The 21937-nt window shown below is 39.9% G+C and overlaps 1 protein-coding gene across 7 annotated transcripts in view; it reads right to left on the bottom strand.

Annotated features, from left to right (window-relative positions):
• Positions 1-21937, bottom strand: part of HIVEP2 (HIVEP zinc finger 2) — a 196998-nt gene that overhangs the window by 61195 nt on the left and 113866 nt on the right. The window lies entirely within an intron of this gene.

The following is a 21937-nucleotide window of genomic DNA, read 5'->3' as shown; positions in this document are numbered from 1 at the left end:
TTCTTTCTGTAATGCCAAATTTCCATCAAATTGCTAATCTTCTAAGCAAAATATCCAGCTTGGTTATCTGTACTTTAAGAATAAGGACGGTGTCTTACGGTTTTTTTTGGTCCCATCCAGTAAAGTTTAAGGGATGTAGTAAAAACTCAATATCCTTTAAAACTCTTAAAAATATATTGAGTGCTTGCCATATGCATGACTTCATACAGACATTAGAGAATATTTTTATTACACTATCCAATTCTACACAAGTTTAGAGGCTCATTGAAGAGACAAGACATGCAAGTGAAAATTTAAATTACAGCTTTAAACATCAATTAAGTGCCACTACATTTATAATAGTACGATATGAGCTCAGTAAAGGAGAGATTGCTATGAGCTAGTGTTGTGAAAGAAATATTTATGCAGCTGGGAGAAGTTAAATAAGGGCTTAAAAATTCTGACAGGAAGAGACAAGGCTTTCCAGGAGGTGGAAATGCCTGGGTGAAGGAATGGTTGTACATCTCATGAGAGCCAAGAATTCACAGCCAAAGATTTATTGAGCAAAATCTTCAACTGTATCGCTCTTCGCCCTGAGTTCAGCCCATTTCCAACATGTACGTTTTTTCCTTCTCTATCTATCCTAAATTCATCTCTTTATCTATATCTCACGAGCACAAGCCTCTCTTCATACTGTTTCAATTATGACAATCCCCTCATCACTCAACTCCACACAGTTAGCACCTCAATGGATCCTCAATGCTACTTCTGAAGTCCCCTCCATGGATCTGGTTTGCAAATCACATCCTCCAGGGTGCAGGGAGAAAGGGGGGTTGATGAATGACAGCTCCTTGAAGACAGGCCACATTTTTGTCCAACTGGAGTTGACAAGCATCAACAGGGCATATAAGGACTTTAATCCAAAGAAAGGCAAATGGGTATGTCCTTCAAGCTATTGTTGGAGCCCAGATTCTAAAAAATAAAGTATAAACTAAGGCTTTGGGAGCCCAAATTTTCTTCTGAGACTCATGTAATGTATAGGTCTATACATTTTAGAAATGTAATAGCACTTTTTTTTTGTTTTTTCCCAACCACTTGGTAATGAACCTGACTGAAACTCTAGCCAAAATACTGTGACTTTGGTTTAGGATACATTCTGGTTGTAGTCGAAGCTTAGGAAAGACATGCTTTCAGTTCCAGACTTTGTGCTCCCACAAATTTCACTTTGGCTGTACACTGGTCATTTGACCTCTCCTGAGATGACTAGTAGTCATATCAATACAACCTAGTAACAATCACAAGCTCACATCCAAATTATTTCGTTTCTAATAAGCACTAGACTGTTATTACTAATTTAATGAACAGGAAGTGCCTGTGTGTCTTAAGCACTCTGTTGGATACAACATGCATAGAGATAAAGAGAACATTACTAATAAGATACAAGATCCTCAAAACACACCTTGAGATGTAACTAGTGAAGGACAACGTAATTTTAAGAGTAAAGAAATTTACAAAGCAAGAGAGGGTCACTGAGGGAAAAGTGAAAAAAAAAATGTGTCTTGAGGAGCAGCAAAAAGATGTGCAACAAGATGATATTTAAACTAGACCTTGAGGTGCCTGGCTGGCTCAGTTGGTAAAGCATGTGACTCTTGATCTCAGGGTCATGAGTTCAAGCCCCACATTGGGCGTAGAACTTACTTTAAAAAGAAAAATTGTATTCAAAAAGATAAATACATTAGATCTCAAAAGAGGAAGGAAAGAAGAGAAGGGAAGGGATATATATTGAGCGTGGACTATTTACCAGACACAGTGACATATTCTCACCTTGTTGCCACCATTTTGGAGAAGCTGAAACTAAGGCCGGACAACTGAAGTCACTTGCTAAAATGTCACACAGCCAGCTTCAAACCCAGCTTTGGATGTTCTGTGCAATGTACGAGCTCCCTTCCAAGGACAAGGAAGCGTTTTTCACGTGGAAAAAGGAAAGAATTATTATTGCTACAGTTAAAATTTCTTAAGAAGTGCCTCTTGTAATACTTTACTCAAAGAATTAACATTTTATGGCTGTAGGTATAATTTTCTATCTGTCTATAAAAGGCTGTAAAAACCCAGTCCTTTGAAAAATGCCTGGGGCTCAAGGTCACTGAAGGGATTTGTGAAACTTTTAAAATCGTATGCAAAATGTTGTGTACATATGCATTTTTCTGCACTGAAAGGGTCAGGAGCTTTTATTAGTCCTAAAGAGGTCTACAAACACCTCTTTCCAAAGGCTAAGAACCACTGATCTACAGAGAGTTTTGCTGGACTTTTTAATGTTCTCCAAAAAGGAAAATACACATGTAAAATTTAGTTTCACATATAAGGAAATACATTTTATATGTAATAGGGAAGAATAGTAATATAGTCTATTAATAATGTAACCACTTGATAATGAGACACTGAAGGGACCCTTTCCCATGTTCCAATAACTACTCAGGATGTTAACAGTGAAAGGGTCATTTAGAAAGCTAATTTCCTTTTCATCATGCTTGTTAAGTGTTTACTTTAATTCACATCCTGTGTGACCCTATGGGAAAATTTTTAACTAATACTGGGGAAAATCCCATAGGGTTACACAGGATGTGAACTGGGCCCATACTGAGCTACCTTTGGCTCAAAAAATAAAATTAGATAGGTGAGTTTCACTTTCTGTTTGTCATAAGTTCCACTTTCTGGTTCCCAAAGTTTAGATTCAGAGCATATCTGCGTTTCTTGAATTGGCAGCCTCAATAAAATCCCAAAATTCTCACTCTTTTTAAGGAATGATTTCTCAGTGTTGTATAGCAAACTCCTTCCTGACGAAAATGCCGATCTGTAGCGTGAATCCAGGCGAGCCTGCTGGAGCACTCCCGGAGTGCTCCTCCATACTGTGCTCACAGCTCAGCTGCCGTTTTCCATTTCCTGTGGAGAACACACATCATACCACTTCCCCTATAGAAAAAAGAAAGCAGCCCAGCTTAATTGCTGATGGAAACACTGTCATACTTTCCACTGGCCAAGCTTGAAACCATTACTGATCTAACCTTCATTAATTTTTCCACAACAATTTGCAGAAACGTCAGGAAGCAGCTGCACAAAAACTGATTAATTGTGCTTATCGCCGCTACTTCACCAGGCTATATATATATGTGTTTTTCCAGTTTAAAAATAAAATTTGGGATTGTTCTGTTTTGATTGGTATTGGTGGTGGTATATCTTATTCTGAAAATACCCACATCGATTTTTGACAACTTCCAATGGCCCAACATTTTCAAATCTGGAGTAGACCCCATGAAGTTCGGGACAGCATCCATGAAGGAAGAGATTGCTTCCTGCTGATTACTCAGTTATATCTGTTTAAACAGACGTTAATGAATTCAAGTCTATAGCAACACTGCATTTATTAGTCAATCATAGAAGCTAAAATTCACTTCCGAAATGCGAATTAGAAAATCAAGTGCCCTTTTTCTATTTTTTTTCCACTTTCTTTCTCCCTCATCATTTTAGTTTGAGCTATACCATCTGTCTCAACCCATCAAGTAATGTACTGTGCATGTCTGGCACAAACAAGTGGAACAGTACACCTCCTAACCCCAAGTATGCAACCAGTGAGCATCTATAAAAGTGGTACCAACGGAATCTGGCCATCTGGGGATAACCGGTTACGGCAAGCTTAGGTTCTCAGCCAGCACTCAGATTCGCAGACGTTTGACTAGTTGGCAAAACATCAACTAGTGTTCAAGAAGAGAAACACTAACAAACCTTGTTTTTCAAAACACAAGAAGTCAGATATAAATTCTCCAAGGTGTATTTGTCAATGTCGCCGACAAAAAGGCTTCAAAAGCAAAGATCAAAGCACTGTCATTGTCCTTGACGGGGAGGCAAAGTCAACCCAGATCTAGCATTCTGCAGCACTACTAAACTTTTTGAGTATGAGCATGTTTTTCCTTCTCCATATTGCCTGATCACATACAAGCAAGGGATTAAAGCCCAACAGACTTTGAACCAAATGACACGGTACCTTTCGGAGCCAGCTCCAAGAGAATGAAAAGAGTTCCTTCTAGGACTGCATCAAAATAATCCAAAGGCTGCCTTCACCCCAGACATATGGGTTCCTAGTCTAACCCCAAACAAAGGAAAACAGAGATCGGACAACAGTGGTGTCAGGCATTGATGTAATAACTGGACGTGTAGCACAGTGGTCCAGATCATGGACTTGGAATCACAATACCTCTTTCAAATCCCACCTCTAATACTTAGTAGACACATAAATGACTTCTGGCAAGTTACCTAGCCCTTCTGTGCCTTAGTTTTCCCATATGTAATATGTAGGTAATAATAACGTTAAAATTGTTAAGAGAATTATACAGTGCTTAGAAATGGCACTAACAAGTAAAATCTAAATATTAGTTATGAATTCTACATTTTCCTCCTGATATTTCAGGCATGTGTTAGTCTAAAATAAAGAGGAAAGAATCTGCCAAGAGTTCCTAAATTAATTTAAGAGAGCCCAGGGGGAGTGGCTGAAAGATTTCCCCTGCTATTATGGGGCTATCAATTCTGCCTAAAATACCACCATTAAAACTGGGCCAAGCAACCAGGGTTAAATTTTCTATTCTTTCTGTTGACCCCCTCAGGTACCTTAGGGCAACATGCTTTGTGATGTTGTGGGACCTAGGGACAAGCACTGCTGGAGGTAATCGCCCCTCACCACCACCAGCAGCAGGCCTGGAAAGGAGAGGTGGGAGGAAGGACACCACAGGCTAGGGAAGTGCAAACAAAGGACACTGAGTTGGCCTTCATCATAATCAAAGGGTTTGCTGAATAAAACAAAGGAGTGAATTCCCTGGCACAGAGATCAGGACTGAGATGCCAGGAGGCCACATGGTCCAGGAAGGATACCTCTTTTAATTCCTGTTGTACCATGTGACCTTAATTAACCCACTACACTCTCTAAGTCTTGATGTTCCATAGAGAAATATGGGATCTCATTCATATACATTGAAGCTTCTCAACCTTCTTGCTGCCATGAGCCCCTTTGGCAGTCTAAGGAAGCCTGTGGATCCCTTCCTAGCATAATGTTTTAACTACATAAAATTAAATATAGAGGATTATAAAGGAAACTGATGATAATGATATACAATGATCTAAAAAAATTTTAAGACAAATTTGTTGACAGTAATATATGTGATTCTTTATTAAAAATTAGAAACAAGATATAGAGCAAGATAATATCCACCATAATTTTGAGTAGTCCTAATCACAAAGATACTTTGAGATGTTAGCCACAGCAATGATGATGTGAGAATATCTGGTATTTTTACTTGAGACAAAGGCACAGATATTGCTAAAACTACTGTTTTGTCTGTTGCCTACATTAATATGGAGGGAGCGCTGAAGTTCAGTTAGAGGTTAGTGAAAATAAAATTAGAATTTTTTTCTAAATCAAATTCTCAGATCCTCTGAATTCTATTTGTAGCTAAGATCCCCAGTGTAGGTAAATAATAAATCCATTTATAATTCCAATGATCTAGGATCAATGATTGAATTGTGTCCCCAGCTTTCTCCACAGAGAGTCTTCACAGGGGAAAAGAACTCTCTTATCCTTTCCATAAACGTGCAGAGAAACAGACTTATAGGATGGAAGTATCTTTCCTCATCCCTATCCAAGAAGGACTTGGAAATGAGTTACCCAAACACTCCTAGGCCCTCTCGCTCTACAGATGAAAGGGCATCAATACCAATTAACCACAGCTCCTGGTCCAGCCCCACCTGCTCACACAGGACCTCCAGGCCCCTTGAGAAGTCCCAACCAAGTATTTCTAGAATGCCATCAAGGGAGACTTACAAGAACCCACAGGCAGCCTGACAGCCAGTCAGTCACAAGGCCATCTGCCATTTTGTCCTTCCAGCACCAGCTCCCCCTAGTGTCCTCATCAAGGAACCCCTCTGCCACCTCGGCAGATGGTGCCCCTCCTGAGAATGCTAATGCTCAGACACCCCACAGCCAGGTAGGAGGAGTTCTTGCCTTGGGTTCCACACTTCAGAAGGTCCCACATGCCACAAACACACACAAAAGAAATGTCTTGAGGGGCACCTGGGTGGCTCAGTCGGTTAAGCATCTGACTGTTAATTTTAGGTCAAATCTTGATCTCAGGGTCAAGGGTTCAAATCCCACATTGAGCTCCACACTGGGCGTGGAGCCTGGTTGAAAGAAAAAAAGAAAAGAAAAGAAATGTATTGAAAAGTGTCCATTGACAAATGAATGGATAAAGAAGATGTGGTATATATAGACAATGGAATATTATGCAGCCATCAAAAAGAATTAAATCTTGCCATTTGCAATGATGTGGGTGGAACTGGAGGGTATTATGCTGAGCGAAATAAGTCAATCAGAGAAAGACATGTATCATATGACCTCACTGATATGAGGAATTCTTAATCTCAGGAAACAAACTGAGGGTTGCTGGAGTGGTGGGGGGTGGGAGGGATGGGGTGGCTGGGTGATAGACACTGGGGAGGGTATGTGCTATGGTGAGCACTGTGAAGTGTGCAAGACTGTTGAATCACAGACCTGTACCTCTGAAACAAATAATACATTATATGTTAAAAAAAAAAAAAAAAAGAAGAAGAAGAAAAAGAAGATAGCAGGAGGGGAAGAATGAAGGGGGGGAAATTGGAGGGGGAGACGAACCATGAGAGACTATGGACTCTGAGAAACAAACTGAGGGTTCTAGAGGGGAGGGGGGTGGGGGGATGGGTTAGCCTGGTGATGGGTATTAAAGAGGGCACGTTCTGCATGGAAAAAAAAAAAAAAGTACATGTGCACCTCTGTCACCAGCATCCAAATGTCCTGCAGCCCTAAATGTCCTAGCTCCTGAGTACAGCTGTTTAGATGCCAGGGAAATGTTTCTCCATATCTTGTGAGCAATCTCTTTGCCCCGATCAAAAAGTGACTGAGTTTGAATGCCCTGAAGGTCTGTGGGTGTTGACACTGCAGAGTGTGGAGTTAGACACCATTTCAAAAGCAGAAAAAATGTGAGCAGCATTAATGCTTAAGTAAAAAACACAGAGTACCTAGTCAATGCTCTTAAATGACATGAAGGCAACAGATTCCTGTATAAAAAAGTACTACCAGGCATGCCTCTTCTTGCTTCTCTTAGTGCTCCGATCAGTAGTTCAAGAAATATCACTGCATTAGTGCAGCGTTTGGAAAAATTATACATGGTGCCCAAAGAACATTTTACAAGTAAACAATTCTTACTCTTAAATTTGTGACAATGTAAAGTACATGAAACATATTAATTCTTTACATCAGCAACTAAATGAACATTGAACACTAAGCCTGTATGTGGATTACTTCAATTAAAATAGTTAAGAAGACAATTACATTTCCAAAATATATGTTAAAGAACTTTAGCTTTATTTAAATAATTTTGGATTTAAAATGTTTTATACATTCACTATAATATGGACTTGCCTTTTGATTTTAAAGTTATTTGGATATTTAATAAAAAATAGCTTTTTGAAAATGTTTAGCTTTTGAATTTGTACTTCCTCTACCTACATTGTTAATGAAAATATATTAACATTTTATATACTTTGAATACAATTAACATTTTATATTTAAATCCCTTAGGTCATTGAGAATGAAAAAAAGCAATAGAAAATCTACAAACATCATTCTGCTTAAATTTTTTAAGCTGGAAACAATGCAAGTAAGCAGATTTTATCAAGCATGACCCACATAAAATTCACTAACAGGACATGACAAATCTTTTATTTAATGATCATTTAATTACTGTTCAAAACAACAAAAATGAGCCCCAAAATTATTCTTATCAAGTCCACAACTTGATCAGGCCAATGAAACCCCTGCAACTTCATATTCTTTACAAAGATTTCATCACTGATCAGGTTAAGACGAATGTCTATGGGCCTCCATTTGAACTCTTGCCCTGAAGCCCCCACATATATTGCACCAAAGCCAAATCCCGAGTTGTGTGTTCTTAGGTCCAAACCCAGCTTGGCTTCTAACCAGTTCTCCCTCAAAATTGTCATGGAAGCAGCTCCATCAGGTTTTTGTCTCCACTCTTCTTTAGAATCTCACCAAGATTACTGTGCATATCTTGTTGCCATGTACCGTGATGGCTCAGATCCAGTCCCAGGAGCTAGGGAGGTAATAGCATCCTTCACTGCCCATCTCGGATATCCTCTGCCCTATCTCAGCCAGATATAAAACCACAGTTAAATATCACTGAGTGAAAACGCGTACCAGAAGTGAGAGAGTAGGGGATTCTGCAGTTTAAGTGTGATGAATTCCATACATTTATAAAGAAAACCATTTACTTAGCGTACCTTCTTTCCTCTTTCCTCTCTCTTCTGCTTGCCCCCAAGGCTCTTGGCTGAGATGTACTCCACCATCTCCACACCCCCTGTGCATTTCCCTACCAGACTACTAAAACTAAGGTCTCGTAGGAGGAAGAATGGCAGCGAAGGCCAAAGAGAATGAAGCGGGCCTTTCACATTTTTGCTCATTATCCAGTTCTGAAACTTGGAGAAGGATTTGTTCTCCAACAATTTACATGAGCACAATGAATGTTTTGAATAGAGTTGTCCCTTTACACTTGGAAGTTTAGAAGAAGGATATTTCCTAAACATCTGGATTAAGGGACTGGCTCCTACAATAATCCATATCAACTTTTGTTTAAAGATCTGTATAAAGTCTTGATTTTCATGTTTTAAACAGAAAAAGAATTTTAGAGGTTTTGCAGATATATAGAGAAATCTCATTATATATGTGTGTGTGTATATATATAATACATATATAATAATAATATGTATATAAATTGAAGAAGGTGGGTATTGGGATAGGGGAGGGCTGAGCTACTTGCTCAAGGTCTGTCAGCTATTCTCTGAGATCCAGGGCAAGAACCTAGGTGGCTTCCTGACATTTCAACCAATGACCTTTCCAGTTAATCACCACTTCCTCCCCCCCAACAGTGAACCACCACGTAATGTTTATATGTGGCCATGTAACATTGGTATTATTCAATTCAGAAATCACTTATTAAGGCTTTGATAATGTTAGAAAATAAAACTTAGAAATCATTTAGTTATTAAGAGTCATCCTTCTTATAAGTTATTCTACATATTATTATTAAATGTAGAAATGCAAGATCTAATTATAATAGACATTACAGAAACTACCATAGAACATTTCCAAACTTGATTCTCTAAGATATCCAAAAGAGGGTTTAAATGATAATGTTATTGTGAGTAAAAAGATTTAAAAACATGTTCTTCAGAAAATGTTAACTAATTACATCTGTTCTGAAGAATCATTCACAGTGCCAATGTTAACATGGAAATTATTTTAATTTCAATTTTTATCAGATTTCCAAAATGCATCAAACATGTACATGTAAGATAGGGTACATTAAAAATAGTAAAGGATGATTAATCTAGCAATATTTAAAATAAAGCAATAAATATCTTCAAATAAACGACAACATTATCTTCATTCACTGGCTCACTTCTATATTTTAAGTAAAATCCTAAGTGGACAGATATTATAAAGCTTATATGAGGACTCTGAAGAGCTCTACTTTTACTGTAACTAGTGGAAAAGTTGTAGATAACTAGCCAAAGTATTTCAAGTCTTGTTCCTGCCAGCTGGTAAAGGTTCACAACATGTAAATTGAAAAGCACATATAGAGTGCTCGATACTTTTTGAAAAGACTGTATCTCTTTGACCTGTAAATGATCAAAGGGAATTTCACAATTAATTGTTTATCAAAATGATGCTATTATATATTTCCTGATGAGACAGCAGTTTTCCATCCATGTACAACAACCTTAAGTTTCCATGTTGTTCAGTCCCCATCACTAATACTGTATTTCCCAGCAAAAACCCATTAGTTCATCTTGCATTTATCAGAATCAAAAATATGGTCATTGGTCAACTTCCTTCCATTCCTATTCTGTATGAATGAATGAATGAGTGAATGAACAAATGATCTATATACACACATCAGAGTAGTTCTTGTCTTCTCTGTGGCCACAGATACAAGGGGTAAGGAAATACATATGGTTTAGAAAATAATACAGGCACAGATACAAACCATTTAGAAAACACCAAAATGAAATTAACTTCTTTTTTCTCTCTAGAATTAAAAAAGTCCACATAAACATTTTATCTTTGTCAAATAAATACTTCCCAACTTGGGTTAGGGCAGTCTTAAAATATGCATAATAAGCTTCCATATTAACATATTTTAATTTTTAATTTAATTAAATTAGTTTAATTAATTTAGTTTAATTAAAATATTTTAGAAAGTCTATAAAATATGTTAATATGTTCATCAACTCCCAAAACTCAAAATTTACATTTTGACAGAATGAAAATTATTGCCATTTATGCACATACTATGTTTTATATGCTTTGGAAACAAAAGAACTTGAGATTAAGAGTTCTGTGATGGAGATTCCATAGGTTTCTTAGTTCATCTTGAATTTTAACTATTTAAAATAGAGGTAAACATGGTGGCATGTTACACTGACCCAAATATTCATGAATGTATGCTGCAAAGCAATTAGGGATAAAAACTGAAGGCCTTGTCCTCGCATACCATATCACCAAGCTGAAATTACAATAAAATAAATCTTGTGAGACAGAAACCTATGAGCCACATCACCACAAAAAAAGTAGAAAATCATAAAAATGAGGCAAGGAGACATAATAAACAAAAGAGTAAAAAGAGAAACTATTAGCTGGCAAGGGACATATCCCTACATTCTCAGATTTACTGTGCCCTGGGAGACTAGCCTGAGTCAGTCTCACTGTCCCTTCTCACTCCCGAGTTTGATAGTTAGTTGAAAAAATCTTGACAGTGCTTTCAAAGGTAGAATAGGTCCCTACATTTAGGGAATTTCCTGAGGATATTTAGGATATTTACATGTATGCACAAATAAACAAATATCTATCCCAGGGCTTCTGCTGAGATAGGGGGAAACGCAGCCAGATAAAATATCTTGCCCATTCAATTCTTAGGGAAAAAGAATCCCACAGCTGTAATAGGTAAAGTCTGACAAGAACGCATGGCAATTCCTTCAGAAGCTCTGAGGAGTCTCACTCCCATCAATCTAATAAGTGGATTACTGCATTCTAGCAGATTGAACACATAAGAAGGATGTATTTTATCTAAAATGTTACAATTCTCTTCTCTACTCAGCTATATTTCCCAGCCCCCAGCCAGGAATACAATAGGAACTCAGTAAATGTTTATTGATTGAGTGATCAAAGGAATGAACAGATGAATGAATGAACGATTATAAACACACTCACATTTAACATACTTCACAAGTACTATATATGCATTTGTAGGGTTAAGGAGCAATTGCTTCTTCCTCTATTCTATTCCTTTTAATTTCTCTCCTTCTATTCCTTTTATTTTTTTTAAGATTTTATTTATTTATTTGTCAGAGGAAGAGAGAGAGCACACGCACAAGCAGGGGGAGCGGCAAGCAGAGGGAGAAGCAGGCTCCCCGCTGAGCAGGGAGCCCAGTGAGGGGCTGGATCCCAGGTTCCTCCGATCATGAGCTGAGCCGAAGGCAGACGCTTAACTGACTGAGCCACCCAGGTGCCCCCCTTTTATTCCTTTAAAATTGCAAGGTAGTCTGATATAGTTTAAAATTCTCCTTTGTATTAACATGGGCGGGTGCCTCTGTGAAAGTTCTTTTATTGTGCCCAGTTCGCTGTAGTAATTGATTTGAAACACACACACACACCAAAAATCAACCAAATATAACTACGATATAAATTTCAACTTTTTTCCTTTACATTCCATAGTAATATGCTATTCATCTTAGCAAGGCGATTTAAAATTTTTCTTTAAGTTCTATTATTATTCCTAAATGTTAAACTGTCAGTGGTATACCTCCTGCCTCCTACCAGATTCCTGCATCCTTTCCCTGTTTCCTCATGGTGAATGCAACACAATATGCCTGTGTATGACTATGTATTTCGTCTGTTTATTGGCACATCAATATCCTTGAGGACAGGAAAAGAAGTGGGTGTGTGTGTGTGTGTGTGTGTGTGTGTGTGTGTCTGCGCGCACGCGCACACATGCCCAGGCACGGACTTCCCTGGATTGTTCTCCATGGAAATCTCCCACATGGGAAAAGGGCCAAGGAGAGCCCGAGGACTTCCCTGACCCTGAGCCAAGGGTGTGGTAAATGTGCTCACCATAACCAGCTGGGTGCTTAAAGGGAAGGAGTGGGAAGGAGGAAGGAGGAAGCTGATAATAAGTGTTGAAATCTTTTACTTCTGAGACAACAATCTAAGAATCTAACATTTTTGCAATATTTAAATATTTGCAAAGACTTCTCAGGACTAACATAGTCTCAGGTGATACCTCTAAGACCAGCCAGAGCACTAAGATCTACCAAGATTTATATAAATTTGACCCATTAAGGAGGAATCACTGAAGGAAGTTCAGCTTTTTCTTTCACTGATGTAGTTTTATTATATCTTCATGATAAGTTGTAACCTTTAGAATATTTCCACCCCTACCCTACTGAAATCTCTTCAAAAGCCACCCAGGATCCTTAAGCTGCCAGAGACAGTGGCCCTTTCTTAGATCAGAACATTGGTGACTACTCTGCAGCACTCGACATTGTTAGACATTCCTTCCTTAAATACTGAGCTCACAGCTCAAAATCAGACACGCAATAGACAATAAGTAAAAGCTCTTCTTCCTATGAAGTTCCTCCCCTGTTAGCTTCTTTGCTACTTGCCTCTCTTGGTTTCCAGCTACAATTCTGATAGCTAAAATACCTTGAAATCTATCCTCTATCTGATCGTCCAGCCCCAGATGAAGCATCTTCCCCCCTGTATGCTTCCCACTTTTCCAATGTCAAAATTTCTTTGTGTTCTCATAACTCTTTGTTCTACTCCTGCTATGACACTGATCATGATCTGCTTTGGATTTCAGTTAACCGAGGACATATTTTATAACCACACCTAAGTTTTCGGATACTTGGAAAGGGGACCACACTTGCTTTCATCAGTACACACCTCTAGCACCAAGCACAATGTTTTGCACATGCCTGGCTTTCCATACATATTAGTGGGATTTGAAAGTCTACTGAAGTTGTTGAACTGAACAGAATCTTTAACTTCTTCCTGTTTCCCACCCCTCCATTGCCAATCACAGGCCAAAACCTGCAGATAATTTAATCCCATCTGTCCCTTCCTGTGTATTCCTATTTCAACCAACCCAGTTTAGAACCCAATAAGTTCTCATGGAGACTACCCCAATAGCTTCTAACTTCTCTACCTCCAGTTTTCTACCTCTTACCTATAAGGTGAAGTGAGTTTTATTTCAAAAACATAATCTAATCATGTTACTCCTTTACTCAAAAATGGATAGAGGTTCTCTGGTGTCTACCAAACAAATGTGCTAACTACACATTAAAGGCCCTCTACACACCAGATCTCTTGACACCATTCTTTCTGTTTCTTCCATGTCTCCTCCTCACTAATAAACACAACATGTTACTTTTCACTCCATGAGGACACCCACATCATCCACCTGTTTCTTTGCCTATGTGGATATAATTCTCTCCACCTGTCAAAATGTTGCCCATCCTTAAAGCCCTCCTCAGGAAAGACTTCCTGATCCCTAAGCCCTTCCCACTCACATACCCACAAAAAAGTGCATATGATTTCTTCCTCTGAATGGGCAACACATTTTACTTACACATCTCTGGGGACGCTACCTAAGCTTTCTTCTATCCAAGTCAGGTATGTAGTAGTCTCATCTCTCTTTTAGATTTGATAAGCAGCTTAAAGGCTAAGACGCAGACTTCCTCATCATTTTATTCCTCCAACCACCAGAACACTAAATTGCATATGGCAGAAATGTCATAAATATTCATTGAATTTAACCTAACTGAAGCATTTACAAATAGCCAAAAAAGCTCAGGTTCCATGTAAGAAGGATGGGGGCTCAAGCCAAGTTAGTACTGGCATCTGTGATGATTGGTGTTCTCAAAATTTCCACTTAAGGCTGATGACAGAATTAAGTTCTGCTACAGTCAATGAATAATTTATTTGTGCACAAAACATTCTGTTAATGGAAATCTTTTTATGGCTCAAGATCTAAAATATATTTACTGCCCTATAGTTATTAAATGTTTGCTTTAATCATTAGTACACAAGGTAATGACAAATGATAATTACAGGATCATTATATGCTCTTACTGATTTAATCAAGAGTATCTTTTCTGAAATTCAAAAACTCCTCAGTGGATGGGAATGGGGGTGGATTCCACTGGAACCCACCAACTCACTGCCACCATCAAATTTAAGAACCTAAGGATTTTGTTGTTAGAATCACCACCAATTGAGAGAATAACTTTAGATTCAAACAGCTAATACATTTTTTTTAAATTTTAATGCTGAAGTAAAAATCCCACTGCTTCCCTGAAGTGGACTGCTCCAACTGAATACATCCTAGCAAAAGAGCAGTGCATGTGTTTGCGCATTCCCTAGATTTTCCAGCCTGCCAAAAAATGTTCCTTTGCTGTGCTATTTCAGCAAGTCGTGAGATGACAATGATTATGCTCCTCAAAAGGAAAAGATAGCTGTTTTCCCCCTGTTTTTATTTTTGGATGCTGAAAGGCACACTTCTGGCTGTTGTGAGTACTCTGACAAGTACACATGTTCCTGAGGAGGTGAATTTGTGGGGGATTTTGGCAGGGGTAAGGTTGAGAAAACCTAAAACTATCCTAAGCTCTTGGGAAATACTTAAGGACAGCAAAAAGAGGAAGAAGACTCAGGTCTTCCAGTGAATTCCTGTTTCCAACTATCAATGCTCACGGAAAAAGAAAAGTCAAGTAGTATAAAATATATGCTTTTTATCTACTTTTATCTCAAATTCAACTAGTTTACAATCAAGTTCATCACCCTATTGATGATAGGAAACTGAAACCAGTTTCTCTCTTTACTTCTCTTTTCCTATTAAAAGTAACATTCAAACTCCCAGGCTCAAAGCCTTGTGTCATCATTGACAGCTTCCTCCCGCTCCCCTACCCCCAGACTGCACACACACAAGTGCACATGTACACACACACACACAAACACACACACACAAACCACCTACACCCAATCAGGCAGCCCTACATTGGCTTCCTGCGCACCCTCCCTTATATTATCTACGACCTTATTGCTACCCCTCCAGCTTAGGCTCTCCACACCTGTCTGAGATCCCACTGCACAAAATCAGATCAGAAGTACTCTGGGTCCAACTGGCAAATTCCCGAAGGACAGGTCTAGGCACAGTATCCCCAGGTATATGGAATCTAGGGATAGAGAGCAGAGGCAGTGACCTGTGCAGGTATCAGGAGAGTCTTAAGGAAAACAGTTTGAGCAGAAAGTAGCCACAAGGGTACCACTATGCATACCTGAGAAGTGGGAAACTGAGGAAGAGACTGAAGAAGTTAAGTCAGAAAGAATCCCCTGAACCTGGGTTCAAGTGTTCACTGAAGTTTTCTAAAAGTAGCTTTGTCTGTGATGGAAGTGTGGGAGGGGAGGTAAAAGGCACACCACGAGGTGACAGCTCTTGGGCAGACTCATGTAAGTGCCTCTTAAGTGGCTTCTGTGCTTTCAGGGACTCTTGCATCTATGCACCCCACCTTCACCACTATCCCCCGCACCCCACCTTCACCACTATCCCCCGCACCCCACCTTCACCACTATCCCCCGCACCCCACCCTCATTACTACCCCCTGCACCCCACCCTCACCACTATCCCCCGCACCCCACCTTCACCACTATCCCCCGCACCCCACCCTCATTACTACCCCCTGCACCCCACCCTCACCACTATCCCCCGCACCCCACCTTCACCACTACCCCCCCACACCCCACCCTCACCACTACCCCCACACCCTACCCTCACCACTACCCCCAATCCTACCCTCACCACTACCCCCTGCACCCCACCCTCACCACTATCCCCCGCATCCCACCCTCATTACTCCCCCCCACACCCCACCCTCACCACTAACCCCCACACCCTACCCTCACCACTACCCCCAATCCTACCCTCACCACTACACCCCGCACCCCACCGTCATTACTAACCCCCACACCCCACCCTCACCACTACCTCCCACACTCCACCCTCACCACTACCCCCAGCACCTCACCCTCATTATTATGCTCTTACACCCCACCTTCATTACTACCCCCCACACCCCACCCTCCCACTACCCCCCTCACCCCACCCTCACCACTACCCGCTCACCCTACCCTCACCACTATCCCCCGCACCCCACCCTCATTACTACCCCCGCACCCCACCCTCACCACTATCCCCAGCACCTCACCCTCATGATGCTCCAACACCCCACCTTCATTACTACCCCCCACACCCCACCCTCCCACTACCCCCCTCACCCCACCCTCACCACTACCCGCCCACCCTACCCTCACCACTATCCCCCGCACCCCACCCTCATTACTACCCCCGCACCCCACCCTCACCACTATCCCCAGCACCTCACCCTCATGATGCTCCAACACCCCACCTTCATTACTACCCCCCACAACCCACCCTCGCCACTACCCCAGCACCCCACCCTCACCACTACCCCTGCACCCCACCCTCATTACTACCCTCTGACACCAGACCCCCATTACTACCCCCGGACCCCACTCTCACCACTACCCCCCACAACCCCACCCTCACCATTACCTCCCGCACTCCACCCTCACCACTACCCCCAGCACCTCACCCTCATTATTACGCTCCCACACCCCATCTTCATTACTACCCCACACCCCACCCTCACCACTACCCCCGAAACCCAACCTCATTACAACCCTCCAACACCCACCTTCATTACAACCCTCCACACCCCACCCTCACCACTACCCGCAGCACCCCACCCTCACCACTACCCCCTGCATCCCACCCTCACCACTACCCCCTGCACCCCACCCTCATTACTACCCCCTGCATCCCACCCTCACCACTACCCCCTGCACCCCACCCTCACCACTAGCCCCTGCACCCCACCCTCATTACTACCCTGACACCCCACCCTCATTACTACCCCCTGCACCCCACTCTCACCGCTACCCCCCACACCCCACACTTATTACTACACTTCGACACCCCAGCTTCACCACTGTCCGCTGCACCCAACCCTCATCACTACCCCTTGCATCCCACCCTCACCACTAGCCCCCGCACTCCACCTTCACCACTACCCCCACACTCCACCCTCATCATTTCCCCCCCACTCATTACTACCCCCGACACCATCCAGCACAACAGGGCTGGATTCATCTTCCTAATGTGCAGCTCTGATTGTGTCTCTTTTCTGCTCAACAATGTTCAGGACCTTCCCACCACCACAGACCAAGTTAAATGCATACCCTCCCTCCCAGAGTCAAAGACAGCTGTACCCCACATTCACATTACATTTACACCTGTATCTCCCAGGAAGCCTTTACTTTAGAGGCCATGTTTTATTTTACCTCATTAAATCTTTTCAGAGGTCAATTGTTTTTTGTTCCCATGGTCAAGAAAAGGATAATAAAATGTCCTTGTCAGGGGAATAAAGGGGTTTTTGTTTTGTTTTATTTGTGGGGGAGAGTATTGTTGTTTTTCTCCATAGAGAAGATTTTTTTGCATTCAAATAGATCTCTAAAAAAACAAAAAATTTATTCTTATGGCTCTGCTCTGGATATTTAATAAGTATAAGACTTGCTGACTCATCTCACTAATATGATTAAAATTAAATCTGCGCCCAGGTATAAATTTTCAGTCCCCAAAATGAATTTTAAAAGAAAACTCACAGCCAAATATTTTTATTGAATTCAACAAATATTTATTGAATATCTACTCTTTTTTTCATTCACCATTTTCAAGGATGAAGAGGACATCCACAAAATAAAGACACAGCCTTTGCCCTCAAGCAGCTTACAGGGTGGCATATGAGAGAAAAACTTCACATAAGTCACTTTAATATAAAGCACAAAAATCCATACAAAAAGTAACATGAGAGAAGTAAAAAATTGTTAAGGGGATTCAGAGGGAAAAGGGGTAAAACATGAAGATGAGTAATACTAAAATAAAATAGTTAACCAGATTCTCATATCAGTAAAGAGCAATTAACCAAAAAACAATAATGCAAATAATAGATGAGGTAGAAAATGCAAAGTTAATTTGTCTTTTGACAATTCATGGATGAGAAGTCAATGTGATATCAGGTTCAAAAATAAAGATCTCTAAGTGAGTCATTTTGGCCAATATCCACTTTAGCCATTTATTATGAAAACTATCCAAGAGAATCAGAATCTCAAAGGCTATTCTTCATCTAACAGGGATGTTGCCTGGAGTTTGTGAGATTCTCAAAGCAGGGAGAGTGACTGGGTGAACTAAACAGTATCATCAAGGAAGGTAAAGTACACTGCCTCCAATATTCCCTAGGAGACCTGATTCTTCTCCAGAACTTCCAGATAGCTCCTGTTTCCTTATTTGATCCATACAGAACAGATCATAGTGGCTGCATCCACAAAGCCCCAATATTTGAACACCAGCAGTCAACCAGACCGGTGACCTGGCAGCGAGGGATACACTATCTAAAGTCGCGGGAACCAGAGTTAAAGTCTGCTTCCATGGCTCACCAGTGCTGCGACTTTGAGCAAATCACTCAGTTGTATCCCCCTGAGCCTCCGTTTCCTCATACACAAAATAAAATGAGAGAGGTATGTACATAACAATTATTGCCTAAAGTGAGATAATGTAACATGGAAGCCATTTGTAAACTGTAGAGCATTACACAAATGGTAATTCACGTCATCAGAGAAACAAGGAATATAATTCCTGAGTCCTATTGCGTAGGTTTGTGTGGAGAGTAAAAGATTAGAGGTTTACCCCCCACAACCACCCTTCAGTGCAAGCTAAAGTCAGGAAGCAAGGATAGGCAGAAGGGAATACTATGAAATGATATAACAGCAACCCTCAGTCGGTTTTCTGACAACTAAAAAATGCTCATGGAACAAAATGTGCTTTGTTCATACTGCTGGTTTACTTAACGCTTGTTGACTGAATGATGAATACATTCTAAGCGGTAAGGTATTGAATGTGGGAATGAATGAAGGATAGCCAAGAGAAACGCGTGAAGACCAAAGCAGGAGGTATCAGGTGTGTGTCAAGAGTGAAAGAAATAATTTGGGAAAAATGAACCCATGTGGCCCAAAAAGCTAAGTAATGGGCTCCATTCACACAGACTGTAATGGCAAAAGAAATAGAGGCCCTGGTAGAGATTGGGTCTAGGCTTCCTATCATTCCGGTAATACTCATTCATAAATACTGACACCTTCTTCAGTTACCTAAAAACATAAAGGACCCATACAGCAGAGCTGTATGCATCTGAAAAACTATAAAAATGACCCCGCATAAAAGGAAACATTTTGAAGGCCACAACACATTGACGCTCATAAGGTCTACTCTGAATTCTATGTGACAGTTGGAAAAATTATATCAAACCCACAGAGAGCAGAGAGTAAATCTAATTTGCAACTTTATCAAATCTGTATAAAATCTGCTAAAACGTGTCCAAATAGAATGGATTAAAAGTTTCCTCCCTTTCATTTTCCCCATTTGTGTAATTAATGACATATATATTTAAATTATTTATTTAATTTATTTAATTATTCTATTTTATTATTTATAAATTAAATTTGGATTTCAATAACTTCTGGCTCCAAAAATTACTAAATATAATGACTATGTAATTCTCAGCTAAGTAATTAACTGCTCTGAAACCCAATTTCCTCAAGTGAATATGGGATTCTTAATTTTTACTCTAAAAAGATTAAGCACCTGTAGCCCAGAGCCCAGCTCACAGAACATGCTAAGAATTTTCAGCATCCTTCTTACCTTTCCTCAGCTTAAAGAAGAAATGCCACCTACATAGTTCTTTTATTAAAAGATTTCATTTATTTATTTGAGAGAGAGAGAGAGCGCACGTACAAGAAGAAGGCTCCCCAATGAGCAGGGAACCCCGATTCGGGCTTGATCCCAGAACCCTGAGATCATGACCTGAGCCAAAGGCAGATGCTTAAGGGACTGCGCCACCCAAGCACCCCACCACTTACATAATTCTTAAATAATTACATCTGACGCAATGAAAGAAACATAAATCTGAGCACATTGTTAAAGGTCCATAGTCCAGCTATTATTACCTTAAAATGAGTAATTTCAAGACGAATCAAAAGCATTGGCTACACGAAAGAAAATGGCAACAAATGAGGAGCAATATTATTGATAAAAAGATAAAATCATTTGTTTTCACTATATTTTACAAAAAGTATCATAAGAGAAAGATCATCCTACCAGTGAGGGTTTTCCTTTCTTGGAAATTGTTTTCTATTTACTATCAATTCAGGGTGGGGAAACTGGGCAAATTTTTAAAATATATTATTTGAAAAAAAATTCCTCACTTGGACTAATGGACAAAGTCAGGTTCACAGACAAAGTCAGGGAGAGACTGCTGATTATACACAACGCAGACATCATAAAAAACCATACCAATTTCATAGGAAGTGTTTCTTAACCAAAGTATTTGGTTTAATTGAGAAAACGTACCCATTTCTATGAGTTCTGTCCTCAATGACAGGCTAAAGAACCAGTCACACGATTAATAAAATGTTAACTATTTTATGTTTAAATAATGACACAACTACCATTACCACTCCTAACCATCATCATAAACACTAATAGTTATTACTACCTGCTAGGAGTTTAATCCTCACATAATCTTATGAATTTATTTGACAAAAAAAAAATTATTATTACTTTAAAACACAGTGACCCCAGTGAGCTGATTTTAAAGCAAAGTTTCCCGAAACGCACGGTGTGATAAACAAGAAGGCCAGCTGTACTCAATGTCCAGGCCATGTGTATTCTCAGGCAGCACTCCCAGAGCATAATCTGCGCAGTCTCCTAAACATCCCTTAAGTTAGGTCCCACCCGCCGAAATTTAACTGTAACACCATGGGGTACTTTGTGAATAACTGTAAAAGCCAAACTTGTGAGTACACGGAGAATTAAGTACGGCAGACAAAGACATTTAGGTTAGTGGTGTGCAGTATTCATTTTCATTTTCTAACATCTCTTATAGCTATTGAAGAATTAAGGTTTTGCTTTTGAAACTTTCTTTTAACATTTCTCTTCCTGAAGGGTTTTTCATCTAACTGCCTTATATCCCTTTAATTATCCAATTTTTTTTTTTTTTTTCTGAATTGGCACCATATGCCCATAACAATGTAAATTACTGGTCACAAATGAATCTTGGCTCATGAGCCTTACAGACAAAATAAAAAGATGTCCTGGGGTTTCCAGGCCTGATATTTATTTCTAGACTCACTGAATATTCAAAAGCCACACTAACAAATCAAGTTCCAGGGCAGTTGTCTCAAGGGAGATCATTTCAGACAAACCTAAAGCAATTGGCATCATATGAATTATGCAACCGTATCCCTGAAAAACCACCTGACCTCATCATGTCTTAAGATGCTCATAGGTGAAAAAAAAATTAATTAATTAAAAAAAAAAAAAGATGCTCATAGGTGAAGCAGACACTATTAGTTTGGTTTCAAAGTCTGCTCCCCAAATGATTAGACACTTTCTTCTCTTACTCATTATCATCCATCAGGTTTTTAAATAGCTTCAGTTCATTCAGAGGAAAATTAAACAACAAGCTGTACAATTTAGAATTGTGCATGAAATCCAGAATTTCAGAAACTCAAATCTTGTGACCTGGACTAGAAACACAAATATTTTTCCAAATTTTCTGTTACTGTGTAAAGGGTTAATTAAAGCATGAGTTTGCCTGGATTAAAAAAAAAAAAAAAAAA

The sequence above is a fragment of the Halichoerus grypus genome, chromosome 9 (genome assembly GCF_964656455.1).
Source record: "Halichoerus grypus chromosome 9, mHalGry1.hap1.1, whole genome shotgun sequence".
Classification (NCBI taxonomy): Eukaryota; Metazoa; Chordata; class Mammalia; order Carnivora; family Phocidae; genus Halichoerus; species Halichoerus grypus.
The sequence above is the reverse complement of the archived record's forward strand: the minus strand, read 5'-3'. Positions and strand labels throughout refer to the sequence as shown.